Genomic DNA, 18,349 nt, shown 5'->3' with positions numbered 1-18,349 from the left:
TCACAGTTTGCATGCTAGCTTGTCGCTAACAAGAGACAGACACGGAGAGACCGCATGTTCTCACCTTTTCGCCCCTGTTCACGGGTCAAACGTGCCCTGTTGCATGCTGACGTGTTTACAAACAGCAAAGAGAGCACTAAGAACTCAAGTGGGAAGCAGAAAGAGTCGTAGGAGGCCTGCAGAGAAGCCTATGGCACATTCTGTTGACCAACTCATTCTCAGGTAGGTGATTCCTTCCTTTTGTGCCAACTACCATAGAGTACCTGGAGAAGCTCCAAGCTACAACCCGTGGACGGGCCAAGAATTGAAGCCGGGTCAACTGGGAGCGGTTTCCCTTCCATTGAGCTTTTGTAGCAAGGCAGATAACAGCTGCTTGCAAAATCACGGGCAGTCTCTGCTTTTCCACTGAATGTGGAAGCCTGGCTCTTTCCTTCATCAAGAAGACAAGAGTAATGATGCGCTTGACACGAGGTTGCGACTTGTAATTCCCCACCTCCAAGCGGGAAAACGCAATGCAAACGCACCCTCAACTTGAAATCGCCATTCGTCAACAGTGGGAAGTCTTCTCATCTCCCGGTTCCTTCCCTGTTCATCGAGTGACGTCGAGCCGGCATGACGGATTCAGAACTCACAAAGTGGCACTTACCTCAGTGGTTATTTGCTTTAGATCAGGGTTGTCCAGTCTTCTCCAGAATGGGCCAGTGTGGTTGCAGGTTGTCATTCTAACCAAGCAGAAGCCAGACTTTAGTCTATTGAAAGCCAAGATCAGCGGAGCCAACAATTGGAATCAGGTGTGGCTCCTGCTAGATTGGAACCAAAAGCTGAAGATTGGACAACGCTGCTTAAGACCAATCAGCATATAGACATATTTGCTTATTAAATATAAAACATTGACTATATAGATGGCTGATCGCGGAAAATGGACACCTCTCATCACAGTTTGCATGCTAGCTTGTCGCTAACAAGAGACAGACACGGAGAGACCGCATGTTCTCACCTTTTCGCCCCTGTTCACGGGTCAAACGTGCCCTGTTGCATGCTGACGTGTTTACAAACAGCAAAGAGAGCACTAAGAACTCAAGTGGGAAGCAGAAAGAGTCGTAGGAGGCCTGCAGAGAAGCCTATGGCACATTCTGTTGACCAACTCATTCTCAGGTAGGTGATTCCTTCCTTTTGTGCCAACTACCATAAAGTACCTGGAGAAGCTCCAAGCTACAACCCGTGGACGGGCCAAGAATTGAAGCCGGGTCAACTGGGAGCGGTTTCCCTTCCATTGAGCTTTTGTAGCAAGGCAGATAACAGCTGCTTGCAAAATCACCGGCAGTCTCTGCTTTTCCACTGAATGTGGAAGCCTGGCTCTTTCCTTCATCAAGAAGACAAGAGTACTGATGCGCTTGACACGAGGTTGCGACTTGTAATTCCCCACCTCCAAGCGGGAAAACGCAAAGCAAACGCACCCTCAACCTGAAATTGCCATTCCTCAACCGTGGGAAGTCTTCTCATCTCCCGGTTCCTTCCCTGTTCATCGAGTGACGTCGAGCCGGCATGACGGATTCAGAACTCACAAAGTGGCACTTACCTCAGTGGTTATTTGCTTTAGATCAGGGTTGTCCAGTCTTATCCAGAATGGGCCAGTGTGGTTGCAGGTTGTCATTCTAACCAAGCAGAAGCCAGACTTTAGTCTATTGAAAGCCAAGATCAGCGGAGCCAACAATTGGAATCAGGTGTGGCTCCTGCTAGATTGGAACCAAAAGCTGAAGATTGGACAACGCTGCTTAAGACCAATCAGCATATAGACATATTTGCTTATTAAATATAAAACATTGACTATATAGATGGCTGATCGCGGAAAATGGACACCTCTCATCACAGTTTGCATGATAGCTTGTCGCTAACAAGAGACAGACACGGAGAGACCGCATGTTCTCACCTTTTCGCCCCTGTTCACGGGTCAAACGTGCCCTGTTGCATGCTGACGTGTTTACAAACAGCAAAGAGAGCACTAAGAACTCAAGTGGGAAGCAGAAAGAGTCGTAGGAGGCCTGCAGAGAAGCCTATGGCACATTCTGTTGACCAACTCATTCTCAGGTAGGTGATTCCTTCCTTTTGTGCCAACTACCATAGAGTACCTGGAGAAGCTCCAAGCTACAACCCGTGGACGGGCCAAGAATTGAAGCCGGGTCAACTGGGAGCGGTTTCCCTTCCATTGAGCTTTTGTAGCAAGGCAGATAACAGCTGCTTGCAAAATCACGGGCAGTCTCTGCTTTTCCACTGAATGTGGAAGCCTGGCTCTTTCCTTCATCAAGAAGACAAGAGTAATGATGCGCTTGACACGAGGTTGCGACTTGTAATTCCCCACCTCCAAGCGGGAAAACGCAATGCAAACGCACCCTCAACTTGAAATCGCCATTCGTCAACAGTGGGAAGTCTTCTCATCTCCCGGTTCCTTCCCTGTTCATCGAGTGACGTCGAGCCGGCATGACGGATTCAGAACTCACAAAGTGGCACTTACCTCAGTGGTTATTTGCTTTAGATCAGGGTTGTCCAGTCTTCTCCAGAATGGGCCAGTGTGGTTGCAGGTTGTCATTCTAACCAAGCAGAAGCCACACTTTAGTCTATTGAAAGCCAAGATCAGCGGAGCCAACAATTGGAATCAGGTGTGGCTCCTGCTAGATTGGAACCAAAAGCTGAAGATTGGACAACGCTGCTTAAGACCAATCAGCATATAGACATATTTGCTTATTAAATATAAAACATTGACTATATAGATGGCTGATCGCGGAAAATGGACACCTCTCATCACAGTTTGCATGCTAGCTTGTCGCTAACAAGAGACAGACACGGAGAGACCGCATGTTCTCACCTTTTCGCCCCTGTTCACGGGTCAAACGTGCCCTGTTGCATGCTGACGTGTTTACAAACAGCAAAGAGAGCACTAAGAACTCAAGTGGGAAGCAGAAAGAGTCGTAGGAGGCCTGCAGAGAAGCCTATGGCACATTCTGTTGACCAACTCATTCTCAGGTAGGTGATTCCTTCCTTATCCGCCAACTACCATGAAATACCACGAGACGCTCCAAGTTACAATCGGTGCATTGGCCGGGAATCGAACCCAGGTCAACTGGGAGCGGTTTCCCTTCCACTGAGCTTTTGTAGCAAGGCAGATAACAGCTGCTTGCAAAATCACAGGCAGTCTCTGCTTTTCCACTGAATGTGGAAGCCTGGCTCTTTCCTTCATCAAGAAGACAAGTGTACCGATGCGCTTGACACGAGGTTGCAACTTGTAATTCCCCACTTCCAAGCGGGAAAACGCAAAGCAAACGCACCCTCAACCTGAAATTGCCATTCCTCAACGGTGGGAAGTCTTCTCATCTCCCGGTTCCTTCCCTGTTCATCGAGTGACGTCGAGCCGGCATGACGGATTCAGAACTCACAAAGTGGCACTTACCTCAGTGGTTATTTGCTTTAGATCAGGGTTGTCCAGTCTTATCCAGAATGGGCCAGTGTGGTTGCAGGTTGTCATTCTAACCAAGCAGAAGCCACACTTTAGTCTATTGAAAGCCAAGATCAGCGGAGCCAACAATTGGAATCAGGTGTGGCTCCTGCTAGATTGGAACCAAAAGCTGAAGATTGGACAACGCTGCTTAAGACCAATCAGCATATAGACATATTTGCTTATTAAATATAAAACATTGACTATATAGATGGCTGATCGCGGAAAATGGACACCTCTCATCACAGTTTGCATGCTAGCTTGTCGCTAACAAGAGACAGACACGGAGAGACCGCATGTTCTCACCTTTTCGCCCCTGTTCACGGGTCAAACGTGCCCTGTTGCATGCTGACGTGTTTACAAACAGCAAAGAGAGCACTAAGAACTCAAGTGGGAAGCAGAAAGAGTCGTAGGAGGCCTGCAGAGAAGCCTATGGCACATTCTGTTGACCAACTCATTCTCAGGTAGGTGATTCCTTCCTTTTGTGCCAACTACCATAAAGTACCTGGAGAAGCTCCAAGCTACAACCCGTGGACGGGCCAAGAATTGAAGCCGGGTCAACTGCTTAGACTGGAGCTATGCTCACCACTATACCACCAATGCCACGCTGCACCATTCCGCTCTGGTGAACAAAGTGTACGTATGTGCGCTTCTCATCAGAAGACCATAGGCAACAGCCAAAGTGGCACCGTGGTTTCTGTAGTGTAGTGGTTATCACGTTTGCCTCACATGCAAAAGATCCCTGGTTCGAGACCGGGCAGAAACAAGCTAGAATTTCTGAACATTGCTTTAATGACTGAGCGGTTGTCATCACTGTAGGATCAGGTCCTCTAGGAACAGCCAGAAAGCAAGACCTCCTTTACAGAGGAGATTTCCTTCTTTTGTAGCAAAGCAGTTAATATTTGCTTACCAAATGAAAGGGAGCCTCTGGTTTTCCCCAGAAAGTGGAAGCCTGGCTCTTTCGTTGCTCAACAAGACTCTGTGCTTGACTGGAAAGTTTGCCGTAAAGTACTGCTGGCCGAGTTCACCTCGAGAGGTCTGCAAGAGGTCTGAGCCCGAAAAAGGCTGGGAGCGGTTTCCCTTCCATTGAGCTTTTGTAGCAAGGCAGATAACAGCTGCTTGCAAAATCACGGGCAGTCTCTGCTTTTCCACTGAATGTGGAAGCCTGGCTCTTTCCTTCATCAAGAAGACAAGAGTACTGATGCGCTTGACACGAGGTTGCGACTTGTAATTCCCCACCTCCAAGCGGGAAAACGCAAAGCAAACGCACCCTCAACTTGAAATCGCCATTCCTCAACCGTGGGAAGTCTTCTCATCTCCCGGTTCCTTCCCTGTTCATCGAGTGACGTCGAGCCGGCATGACGGATTCAGAACTCACAAAGTGGCACTTACCTCAGTGGTTATTTGCTTTAGATCAGGGTTGTCCAGTCTTCTCCAGAATGGGCCAGTGTGGTTGCAGGTTGTCATTCTAACCAAGCAGAAGCCACACTTTAGTCTATTGAAAGCCAAGATCAGCGGAGCCAACAATTGGAATCAGGTGTGGCTCCTGCTAGATTGGAACCAAAAGCTGAAGATTGGACAACGCTGCTTAAGACCAATCAGCATATAGACATATTTGCTTATTAAATATAAAACATTGACTATATAGATGGCTGATCGCGGAAAATGGACACCTCTCATCACAGTTTGCATGCTAGCTTGTCGCTAACAAGAGACAGACACGGAGAGACCGCATGTTCTCACCTTTTCGCCCCTGTTCACGGGTCAAACGTGCCCTGTTGCATGCTGACGTGTTTACAAACAGCAAAGAGAGCACTAAGAACTCAAGTGGGAAGCAGAAAGAGTCGTAGGAGGCCTGCAGAGAAGCCTATGGCACATTCTGTTGACCAACTCATTCTCAGGTAGGTGATTCCTTCCTTTTGTGCCAACTACCATAAAGTACCTGGAGAAGCTCCAAGCTACAACCCGTGGACGGGCCAAGAATTGAAGCCGGGTCAACTGGGAGCGGTTTCCCTTCCATTGAGCTTTTGTAGCAAGGCAGATAACAGCTGCTTGCAAAATCACAGGCAGTCTCTGCTTTTCCACTGAATGTGGAAGCCTGGCTCTTTCCTTCATCAAGAAGACAAGAGTACTGATGCGCTTGACACGAGGTTGCGACTTGTAATTCCCCACCTCCAAGCGGGAAAACGCAAAGCAAACGCACCCTCAACTTGAAATCGCCATTCGTCAACCGTGGGAAGTCTTCTCATCTCCCGGTTCCTTCCCTGTTCATCGAGTGACGTCGAGCCGGCATGACGGATTCAGAACTCACAATGTGGCACTTACCTCAGTGGTTATTTGCTTTAGATCAGGGTTGTCCAGTCTTCTCCAGAATGGGCCAGTGTGGTTGCAGGTTGTCATTCTAACCAAGCAGAAGCCACACTTTAGTCTATTGAAAGCCAAGATCAGCGGAGCCAACAATTGGAATCAGGTGTGGCTCCTGCTAGATTGGAACCAAAAGCTGAAGATTGGACAACGCTGCTTAAGACCAATCAGCATATAGACATATTTGCTTATTAAATATAAAACATTGACTATATAGATGGCTGATCGCGGAAAATGGACACCTCTCATCACAGTTTGCATGCTAGCTTGTCGCTAACAAGAGACAGACACGGAGAGACCGCATGTTCTCACCTTTTCGCCCCTGTTCACGGGTCAAACGTGCCCTGTTGCATGCTGACGTGTTTACAAACAGCAAAGAGAGCACTAAGAACTCAAGTGGGAAGCAGAAAGAGTCGTAGGAGGCCTGCAGAGAAGCCTATGGCACATTCTGTTGACCAACTCATTCTCAGGTAGGTGATTCCTTCCTTTTGTGCCAACTACCATAGAGTACCTGGAGAAGCTCCAAGCTACAACCCGTGGACGGGCCAAGAATTGAAGCCGGGTCAACTGGGAGCGGTTTCCCTTCCATTGAGCTTTTGTAGCAAGGCAGATAACAGCTGCTTGCAAAATCACGGGCAGTCTCTGCTTTTCCACTGAATGTGGAAGCCTGGCTCTTTCCTTCATCAAGAAGACAAGAGTACTGATGCGCTTGACACGAGGTTGCGACTTGTAATTCCCCACCTCCAAGCGGGAAAACGCAAAGCAAACGCACCCTCAACTTGAAATCGCCATTCCTCAACCGTGGGAAGTCTTCTCATCTCCCGGTTCCTTCCCTGTTCATCGAGTGACGTCGAGCCGGCATGACGGATTCAGAACTCACAAAGTGGCACTTACCTCAGTGGTTATTTGCTTTAGATCAGGGTTGTCCAGTCTTCTCCAGAATGGGCCAGTGTGGTTGCAGGTTGTCATTCTAACCAAGCAGAAGCCACACTTTAGTCTATTGAAAGCCAAGATCAGCGGAGCCAACAATTGGAATCAGGTGTGGCTCCTGCTAGATTGGAACCAAAAGCTGAAGATTGGACAACGCTGCTTAAGACCAATCAGCATATAGACATATTTGCTTATTAAATATAAAACATTGACTATATAGATGGCTGATCGCGGAAAATGGACACCTCTCATCACAGTTTGCATGCTAGCTTGTCGCTAACAAGAGACAGACACGGAGAGACCGCATGTTCTCACCTTTTCGCCCCTGTTCACGGGTCAAACGTGCCCTGTTGCATGCTGACGTGTTTACAAACAGCAAAGAGAGCACTAAGAACTCAAGTGGGAAGCAGAAAGAGTCGTAGGAGGCCTGCAGAGAAGCCTATGGCACATTCTGTTGACCAACTCATTCTCAGGTAGGTGATTCCTTCCTTTTGTGCCAACTACCATAAAGTACCTGGAGAAGCTCCAAGCTACAACCCGTGGACGGGCCAAGAATTGAAGCCGGGTCAACTGGGAGCGGTTTCCCTTCCATTGAGCTTTTGTAGCAAGGCAGATAACAGCTGCTTGCAAAATCACGGGCAGTCTCTGCTTTTCCACTGAATGTGGAAGCCTGGCTCTTTCCTTCATCAAGAAGACAAGAGTACTGATGCGCTTGACACGAGGTTGCGACTTGTAATTCCCCACCTCCAAGCGGGAAAACGCAAAGCAAACGCACCCTCAACTTGAAATCGCCATTCGTCAACCGTGGGAAGTCTTCTCATCTCCCGGTTCCTTCCCTGTTCATCGAGTGACGTCGAGCCGGCATGACGGATTCAGAACTCACAATGTGGCACTTACCTCAGTGGTTATTTGCTTTAGATCAGGGTTGTCCAGTCTTCTCCAGAATGGGCCAGTGTGGTTGCAGGTTGTCATTGTAACCAAGCAGAAGCCACACTTTAGTCTATTGAAAGCCAAGATCAGCGGAGCCAACAATTGGAATCAGGTGTGGCTCCTGCTAAATTGGAACCAAAAGCTGAAGATTGGACAACGCTGCTTAAGACCAATCAGCATATAGACATATTTGCTTATTAAATATAAAACATTGACTATATAGATGGCTGATCGCGGAAAATGGACACCTCTCATCACAGTTTGCATGCTAGCTTGTCGCTAACAAGAGACAGACACGGAGAGACCGCATGTTCTCACCTTTTCGCCCCTGTTCACGGGTCAAACGTGCCCTGTTGCATGCTGACGTGTTTACAAACAGCAAAGAGAGCACTAAGAACTCAAGTGGGAAGCAGAAAGAGTCGTAGGAGGCCTGCAGAGAAGCCTATGGCACATTCTGTTGACCAACTCATTCTCAGGTAGGTGATTCCTTCCTTTTGTGCCAACTACCATAGAGTACCTGGAGAAGCTCCAAGCTACAACCCGTGGACGGGCCAAGAATTGAAGCCGGGTCAACTGGGAGCAGTTTCCCTTCCATTGAGCTTTTGTAGCAAGGCAGATAACAGCTGCTTGCAAAATCACGGGCAGTCTCTGCTTTTCCACTGAATGTGGAAGCCTGGCTCTTTCCTTCATCAAGAAGACAAGAGTAATGATGCGCTTGACACGAGGTTGCGACTTGTAATTCCCCACCTCCAAGCGGGAAAACGCAATGCAAACGCACCCTCAACTTGAAATCGCCATTCGTCAACAGTGGGAAGTCTTCTCATCTCCCGGTTCCTTCCCTGTTCATCGAGTGACGTCGAGCCGGCATGACGGATTCAGAACTCACAAAGTGGCACTTACCTCAGTGGTTATTTGCTTTAGATCAGGGTTGTCCAGTCTTCTCCAGAATGGGCCAGTGTGGTTGCAGGTTGTCATTCTAACCAAGCAGAAGCCACACTTTAGTCTATTGAAAGCCAAGATCAGCGGAGCCAACAATTGGAATCAGGTGTGGCTCCTGCTAGATTGGAACCAAAAGCTGAAGATTGGACAACGCTGCTTAAGACCAATCAGCATATAGACATATTTGCTTATTAAATATAAAACATTGACTATATAGATGGCTGATCGCGGAAAATGGACACCTCTCATCACAGTTTGCATGCTAGCTTGTCGCTAACAAGAGACAGACACGGAGAGACCGCATGTTCTCACCTTTTCGCCCCTGTTCACGGGTCAAACGTGCCCTGTTGCATGCTGACGTGTTTACAAACAGCAAAGAGAGCACTAAGAACTCAAGTGGGAAGCAGAAAGAGTCGTAGGAGGCCTGCAGAGAAGCCTATGGCACATTCTGTTGACCAACTCATTCTCAGGTAGGTGATTCCTTCCTTTTGTGCCAACTACCATAAAGTACCTGGAGAAGCTCCAAGCTACAACCCGTGGACGGGCCAAGAATTGAAGCCGGGTCAACTGGGAGCGGTTTCCCTTCCATTGAGCTTTTGTAGCAAGGCAGATAACAGCTGCTTGCAAAATCACCGGCAGTCTCTGCTTTTCCACTGAATGTGGAAGCCTGGCTCTTTCCTTCATCAAGAAGACAAGAGTACTGATGCGCTTGACACGAGGTCGCGACTTGTAATTCCCCACCTCCAAGCGGGAAAACGCAAAGCAAACGCACCCTCAACCTGAAATTGCCATTCCTCAACCGTGGGAAGTCTTCTCATCTCCCGGTTCCTTCCCTGTTCATCGAGTGACGTCGAGCCGGCATGACGGATTCAGAACTCACAAAGTGGCACTTACCTCAGTGGTTATTTGCTTTAGATCAGGGTTGTCCAGTCTTATCCAGAATGGGCCAGTGTGGTTGCAGGTTGTCATTCTAACCAAGCAGAAGCCAGACTTAGTCTATTGAAAGCCAAGATCAGCGGAGCCAACAATTGGAATCAGGTGTGGCTCCTGCTAGATTGGAACCAAAAGCTGAAGATTGGACAACGCTGCTTATGACCAATCAGCATATAGACATATTTGCTTATTAAATATAAAACATTGACTATATAGATGGCTGATCGCGGAAAATGGACACCTCTCATCACAGTTTGCATGCTAGCTTGTCGCTAACAAGAGACAGACACGGAGAGACCGCATGTTCTCACCTTTTCGCCCCTGTTCACGGGTCAAACGTGCCCTGTTGCATAATGACGTGTTTACAAACAGCAAAGAGAGCACTAAGAACTCAAGTGGGAAGCAGAAGGAGTCGTAGGAGGCCTGCAGAGAAGCCTATGGCACATTCTGTTGACCAACTCATTCTCAGGTAGGTGATTCCTTCCTTATCCGCCAACTACCATGAAATACCACGAGACGCTCCAAGTTACAATCGGTGCATTGGCCGGGAATCGAACCCAGGTCAACTGGGAGCGGTTTCCCTTCCACTGAGCTTTTGTAGCAAGGCAGATAACAGCTGCTTGCAAAATCACAGGCAGTCTCTGCTTTTCCACTGAATGTGGAAGCCTGGCTCTTTCCTTCATCAAGAAGACAAGAGTACTGATGCGCTTGACACGAGGTTGCAACTTGTAATTCCCCACCTCCAAGCGGGAAAACGCAAAGCAAACGCACCCTCAACCTGAAATTGCCATTCCTCAACCGTGGGAAGTCTTCTCATCTCCCGGTTCCTTCCCTGTTCATCGAGTGACGTCGAGCCGGCATGACGGATTCAGAACTCACAAAGTGGCACTTACCTCAGTGGTTATTTGCTTTAGATCAGGGTTGTCCAGTCTTCTCCAGAATGGGCCAGTGTGGTTGCAGGTTGTCATTGTAACCAAGCAGAAGCCACACTTTAGTCTATTGAAAGCCAAGATCAGCGGAGCCAACAATTGGAATCAGGTGTGGCTCCTGCTAGATTGGAACCAAAAGCTGAAGATTGGACAACGCTGCTTAAGACCAATCAGCATATAGACATATTTGCTTATTAAATATAAAACATTGACTATATAGATGGCTGATCGCGGAAAATGGACACCTCTCATCACAGTTTGCATGCTAGCTTGTCGCTAACAAGAGACAGACACGGAGAGACCGCATGTTCTCACCTTTTCGCCCCTGTTCACGGGTCAAACGTGCCCTGTTGCATGCTGACGTGTTTACAAACAGCAAAGAGAGCACTAAGAACTCAAGTGGGAAGCAGAAGGAGTCGTAGGAGGCCTGCAGAGAAGCCTATGGCACATTCTGTTGACCAACTCATTCTCAGGTAGGTGATTCCTTCCTTATCCGCCAACTAAGATTAAATACCACGAGACGCTCCAAGTTACAATCGGTGCATTGCCCGGGAATCGAACCCAGGTCAACTGGGAGCGGTTTCCCTTCCACTGAGCTTTTGTAGCAAGGCAGATAACAGCTGCTTGCAAAATCACAGGCAGTCTCTGCTTTTCCACTGAATGTGGAAGCCTGGCTCTTTCCTTCATCAAGAAGACAAGAGTACTGATGCGCTTGACACGAGGTTGCAACTTGTAATTCCCCACCTCCAAGCGGGAAAACGCAAAGCAAACGCACCCTCAACCTGAAATTGCCATTCCTCAACCGTGGGAAGTCTTCTCATCTCCCGGTTCCTTCCCTGTTCATCGAGTGACGTCGAGCCGGCATGACGGATTCAGAACTCACAATGTGGCACTTACCTCAGTGGTTATTTGCTTTAGATCAGGGTTGTCCAGTCTTCTCCAGAATGGGCCAGTGTGGTTGCAGGTTGTCATTCTAACCAAGCAGAAGCCACACTTTAGTCTATTGAAAGCCAAGATCAGCGGAGCCAACAATTGGAATCAGGTGTGGCTCCTGCTAGATTGGAACCAAAAGCTGAAGATTGGACAACGCTGCTTAAGACCAATCAGCATATAGACATATTTGCTTATTAAATATAAAACATTGACTATATAGATGGCTGATCGCGGAAAATGGACACCTCTCATCACAGTTTGCATGCTAGCTTGTCGCTAACAAGAGACAGACACGGAGAGACCGCATGTTCTCACCTTTTCGCCCCTGTTCACGGGTCAAACGTGCCCTGTTGCATGCTGACGTGTTTACAAACAGCAAAGAGAGCACTAAGAACTCAAGTGGGAAGCAGAAAGAGTCGTAGGAGGCCTGCAGAGAAGCCTATGGCACATTCTGTTGACCAACTCATTCTCAGGTAGGTGATTCCTTCCTTTTGTGCCAACTACCATAGAGTACCTGGAGAAGCTCCAAGCTACAACCCGTGGACGGGCCAAGAATTGAAGCCGGGTCAACTGGGAGCGGTTTCCCTTCCATTGAGCTTTTGTAGCAAGGCAGATAACAGCTGCTTGCAAAATCACGGGCAGTCTCTGCTTTTCCACTGAATGTGGAAGCCTGGCTCTTTCCTTCATCAAGAAGACAAGAGTAATGATGCGCTTGACACGAGGTTGCGACTTGTAATTCCCCACCTCCAAGCGGGAAAACACAATGCAAACGCACCCTCAACTTGAAATCGCCATTCGTCAACAGTGGGAAGTCTTCTCATCTCCCGGTTCCTTCCCTGTTCATCGAGTGATGTCGAGCCGGCATGACGGATTCAGAACTCACAAAGTGGCACTTACCTCAGTGGTTATTTGCTTTAGATCAGGGTTGTCCAGTCTTATCCAGAATGGGCCAGTGTGGTTGCAGGTTGTCATTCTAACCAAGCAGAAGCCACACTTTAGTCTATTGAAAGCCAAGATCAGCGGAGCCAACAATTGGAATCAGGTGTGGCTCCTGCTTGATTGGAACCAAAAGCTGAAGATTGGACAACGCTGCTTAAGACCAATCAGCATATAGACATATTTGCTTATTAAATATAAAACATTGACTATATAGATGGCTGATCGCGGAAAATGGACACCTCTCATCACAGTTTGCATGCTAGCTTGTCGCTAACAAGAGACAGACACGGAGAGACCGCATGTTCTCACCTTTTCGCCCCTGTTCACGGGTCAAACGTGCCCTGTTGCATGCTGACGTGTTTACAAACAGCAAAGAGAGCACTAAGAACTCAAGTGGGAAGCAGAAAGAGTCGTAGGAGGCCTGCAGAGAAGCCTATGGCACATTCTGTTGACCAACTCATTCTCAGGTAGGTGATTCCTTCCTTATCCGCCAACTACCATGAAATACCACGAGACGCTCCAAGTTACAATCGGTGCATTGGCCGGGAATCGAACCCAGGTCAACTGGGAGCGGTTTCCCTTCCACTGAGCTTTTGTAGCAAGGCAGATAACAGCTGCTTGCAAAATCACAGGCAGTCTCTGCTTTTCCACTGAATGTGGAAGCCTGGCTCTTTCCTTCATCAAGAAGACAAGAGTACTGATGCGCTTGACACGAGGTTGCGACTTGTAATTCCCCACCTCCAAGCGGGAAAACGCAAAGCAAACGCACCCTCAACTTGAAATCGCCATTCGTCAACCGTGGGAAGTCTTCTCATCTCCCGGTTCCTTCCCTGTTCATCGAGTGACGTCGAGCCGGCATGACGGATTCAGAACTCACAAAGTGGCACTTACCTCAGTGGTTATTTGCTTTAGATCAGGGTTGTCCAGTCGTCTCCAGAATGGGCCAGTGTGGTTGCAGGTTGTCATTCTAACCAAGCAGAAGCCACACTTTAGTCTATTGAAAGCCAAGATCAGCGGAGCCATCAATTGGAATCAGGTGTGGCTCCTGCTAGATTGGAACCAAAAGCTGAAGATTGGACAACGCTGCTTAAGACCAATCAGCATATAGACATATTTGCTTATTAAATATAAAACATTGACTATATAGATGGCTGATCGCGGAAAATGGACACCTCTCATCACAGTTTGCATGCTAGCTTGTCGCTAACAAGAGACAGACACGGAGAGACCGCATGTTCTCACCTTTTCGCCCCTGTTCACGGGTCAAACGTGCCCTGTTGCATGCTGACGTGTTTACAAACAGCAAAGAGAGCACTAAGAACTCAAGTGGGAAGCAGAAAGAGTCGTAGGAGGCCTGCAGAGAAGCCTATGGCACATTCTGTTGACCAACTCATTCTCAGGTAGGTGATTCCTTCCTTTTGTGCCAACTACCATAAAGTACCTGGAGAAGCTCCAAGCTACAACCCGTGGACGGGCCAAGAATTGAAGCCGGGTCAACTGGGAGCGGTTTCCCTTCCATTGAGCTTTTGTAGCAAGGCAGATAACAGCTGCTTGCAAAATCACAGGCAGTCTCTGCTTTTCCACTGAATGTGGAAGCCTGGCTCTTTCCTTCATCAAGAAGACAAGAGTACTGATGCGCTTGACACGAGGTTGCGACTTGTAATTCCCCACCTCCAAGCGGGAAAACGCAAAGCAAACGCACCCTCAACTTGAAATCGCCATTCGTCAACCGTGGGAAGTCTTCTCATCTCCCGGTTCCTTCCCTGTTCATCGAGTGACGTCGAGCCGGCATGACGGATTCAGAACTCACAATGTGGCACTTACCTCAGTGGTTATTTGCTTTAGATCAGGGTTGTCCAGTCTTCTCCAGAATGGGCCAGTGTGGTTGCAGGTTGTCATTCTAACCAAGCAGAAGCCACACTTTAGTCTATTGAAAGCCAAGATCAGCGGAGCCAACAATTGGAATCAGGTGTGGCTCCTGCTAGATTGGAACCAAAAGCTGAAGATTGGACAACGCTGCTTAAGACCAATCAGCATATAGACATATTTGCTTATTAAATATAAAACATTGACTATATAGATGGCTGATCGCGGAAAATGGACACCTCTCATCACAGTTTGCATGCTAGCTTGTCGCTAACAAGAGACAGACACGGAGAGACCGCATGTTCTCACCTTTTCGCCCCTGTTCACGGGTCAAACGTGCCCTGTTGCATGCTGACGTGTTTACAAACAGCAAAGAGAGCACTAAGAACTCAAGTGGGAAGCAGAAAGAGTCGTAGGAGGCCTGCAGAGAAGCCTATGGCACATTCTGTTGACCAACTCATTCTCAGGTAGGTGATTCCTTCCTTTTGTGCCAACTACCATAGAGTACCTGGAGAAGCTCCAAGCTACAACCCGTGGACGGGCCAAGAATTGAAGCCGGGTCAACTGGGAGCGGTTTCCCTTCCATTGAGCTTTTGTAGCAAGGCAGATAACAGCTGCTTGCAAAATCACGGGCAGTCTCTGCTTTTCCACTGAATGTGGAAGCCTGGCTCTTTCCTTCATCAAGAAGACAAGAGTAATGATGCGCTTGACACGAGGTTGCGACTTGTAATTCCCCACCTCCAAGCGGGAAAACGCAATGCAAACGCACCCTCAACTTGAAATCGCCATTCGTCAACAGTGGGAAGTCTTCTCATCTCCCGGTTCCTTCCCTGTTCATCGAGTGACGTCGAGCCGGCATGACGGATTCAGAACTCACAAAGTGGCACTTACCTCAGTGGTTATTTGCTTTAGATCAGGGTTGTCCAGTCTTCTCCAGAATGGGCCAGTGTGGTTGCAGGTTGTCATTCTAACCAAGCAGAAGCCACACTTTAGTCTATTGAAAGCCAAGATCAGCGGAGCCAACAATTGGAATCAGGTGTGGCTCCTGCTAGATTGGAACCAAAAGCTGAAGATTGGACAACGCTGCTTAAGACCAATCAGCATATAGACATATTTGCTTATTAAATATAAAACATTGACTATATAGATGGCTGATCGCGGAAAATGGACACCTCTCATCACAGTTTGCATGCTAGCTTGTCGCTAACAAGAGACAGACACGGAGAGACCGCATGTTCTCACCTTTTCGCCCCTGTTCACGGGTCAAACGTGCCCTGTTGCATGCTGACGTGTTTACAAACAGCAAAGAGAGCACTAAGAACTCAAGTGGGAAGCAGAAAGAGTCGTAGGAGGCCTGCAGAGAAGCCTATGGCACATTCTGTTGACCAACTCATTCTCAGGTAGGTGATTCCTTCCTTTTGTGCCAACTACCATAAAGTACCTGGAGAAGCTCCAAGCTACAACCCGTGGACGGGCCAAGAATTGAAGCCGGGTCAACTGGGAGCGGTTTCCCTTCCATTGAGCTTTTGTAGCAAGGCAGATAACAGCTGCTTGCAAAATCACCGGCAGTCTCTGCTTTTCCACTGAATGTGGAAGCCTGGCTCTTTCCTTCATCAAGAAGACAAGAGTACTGATGCGCTTGACACGAGGTCGCGACTTGTAATTCCCCACCTCCAAGCGGGAAAACGCAAAGCAAACGCACCCTCAACCTGAAATTGCCATTCCTCAACCGTGGGAAGTCTTCTCATCTCCCGGTTCCTTCCCTGTTCATCGAGTGACGTCGAGCCGGCATGACGGATTCAGAACTCACAAAGTGGCACTTACCTCAGTGGTTATTTGCTTTAGATCAGGGTTGTCCAGTCTTATCCAGAATGGGCCAGTGTGGTTGCAGGTTGTCATTCTAACCAAGCAGAAGCCAGACTTTAGTCTATTGAAAGCCAAGATCAGCGGAGCCAACAATTGGAATCAGGTGTGGCTCCTGCTAGATTGGAACCAAAAGCTGAAGATTGGACAACGCTGCTTAAGACCAATCAGCATATAGACATATTTGCTTATTAAATATAAAACATTGACTATATAGATGGCTGATCGCGGAAAATGGACACCTCTCATCACAGTTTGCATGCTAGCTTGTCGCTAACAAGAGACAGACACGGAGAGACCGCATGTTCTCACCTTTTCGCCCCTGTTCACGGGTCAAACGTGCCCTGTTGCATGCTGACGTGTTTACAAACAGCAAAGAGAGCACTAAAAACTCAAGTGGGAAGCAGAAAGAGTCGTAGGAGGCCTGCAGAGAAGCCTATGGCACATTCTGTTGACCAACTCATTCTCAGGTAGGTGATTCCTTCCTTATCCGCCAACTACCATGAAATACCACGAGACGCTCCAAGTTACAATCGGTGCATTGGCCGGGAATCGAACCCAGGTCAACTGGGAGCGGTTTCCCTTCCACTGAGCTTTTGTAGCAAGGCAGATAACAGCTGCTTGCAAAATCACAGGCAGTCTCTGCTTTTCCACTGAATGTGGAAGCCTGGCTCTTTACTTCATCAAGAAGACAAGAGTACTGATGCGCTTGACACGAGGTTGCAACTTGTAATTCCCCACCTCCAAGCGGGAAAACGCAAAGCAAACGCAACCTCAACCTGAAATTGCCATTCCTCAACCGTGGGAAGTCTTCTCATCTCCCGGTTCCTTCCCTGTTCATCGAGTGACGTCGAGCCGGCATGACGGATTCAGAACTCACAATGTGGCACTTACCTCAGTGGTTATTTGCTTTAGATCAGGGTTGTCCAGTCTTCTCCAGAATGGGCCAGTGTGGTTGCAGGTTGTCATTCTAACCAAGCAGAAGCCACACTTTAGTCTATTGAAAGCCAAGATCAGCGGAGCCAACAATTGGAATCAGGTGTGGCTCCTGCTAGATTGGAACCAAAAGCTGAAGATTGGACAACGCTGCTTATGACCAATCAGCATATAGACATATTTGCTTATTAAATATAAAACATTGACTATATAGATGGCTGATCGCGGAAAATGGACACCTCTCATCACAGTTTGCATGCTAGCTTGTCGCTAACAAGAGACAGACACGGAGAGACCGCATGTTCTCACCTTTTCGCCCCTGTTCACGGGTCAAACGTGCCCTGTTGCATAATGACGTGTTTACAAACAGCAAAGAGAGCACTAAGAACTCAAGTGGGAAGCAGAAGGAGTCGTAGGAGGCCTGCAGAGAAGCCTATGGCACATTCTGTTGACCAACTCATTCTCAGGTAGGTGATTCCTTCCTTATCCGCCAACTACCATGAAATACCACGAGACGCTCCAAGTTACAATCGGTGCATTGGCCGGGAATCGAACCCAGGTCAACTGGGAGCGGTTTCCCTTCCACTGAGCTTTTGTAGCAAGGCAGATAACAGCTGCTTGCAAAATCACAGGCAGTCTCTGCTTTTCCACTGAATGTGGAAGCCTGGCTCTTTCCTTCATCAAGAAGACAAGAGTACTGATGCGCTTGACACGAGGTTGCAACTTGTAATTCCCCACCTCCAAGCGGGAAAACGCAAAGCAAACGCACCCTCAACCTGAAATTGCCATTCCTCAACCGTGGGAAGTCTTCTCATCTCCCGGTTCCTTCCCTGTTCATCGAGTGACGTCGAGCCGGCATGACGGATTCAGAACTCACAAAGTGGCACTTACCTCAGTGGTTATTTGCTTTAGATCAGGGTTGTCCAGTCTTCTCCAGAATGGGCCAGTGTGGTTGCAGGTTGTCATTGTAACCAAGCAGAAGCCACACTTTAGTCTATTGAAAGCCAAGATCAGCGGAGCCAACAATTGGAATCAGGTGTGGCTCCTGCTAGATTGGAACCAAAAGCTGAAGATTGGACAACGCTGCTTAAGACCAATCAGCATATAGACATATTTGCTTATTAAATATAAAACATTGACTATATAGATGGCTGATCGCGGAAAATGGACACCTCTCATCACAGTTTGCATGCTAGCTTGTCGCTAACAAGAGACAGACACGGAGAGACCGCATGTTCTCACCTTTTCGCCCCTGTTCACGGGTCAAACGTGCCCTGTTGCATGCTGACGTGTTTAC

General features: G+C 48.1%; 1 non-coding gene across 1 annotated transcript; it reads left to right on the top strand.

Moving 5' to 3' along the window:
- The first annotated feature begins 4,183 nt into the window (after positions 1-4,183).
- On the top strand, positions 4,184-4,256 carry trnav-cac (transfer RNA valine (anticodon CAC)). Its single transcript has one exon. It is a non-coding gene; the product is annotated as a tRNA-Val (tRNA).
- The last annotated feature ends 14,093 nt before the right edge of the window (positions 4,257-18,349 follow it).

This window comes from Ictalurus punctatus, unplaced genomic scaffold, assembly GCF_001660625.3.
Source record: "Ictalurus punctatus breed USDA103 unplaced genomic scaffold, Coco_2.0 Super-Scaffold_100, whole genome shotgun sequence".
NCBI classification, from domain to species: domain Eukaryota; kingdom Metazoa; phylum Chordata; class Actinopteri; order Siluriformes; family Ictaluridae; genus Ictalurus; species Ictalurus punctatus.
The sequence above is the reverse complement of the archived record's forward strand: the minus strand, read 5'-3'. Positions and strand labels throughout refer to the sequence as shown.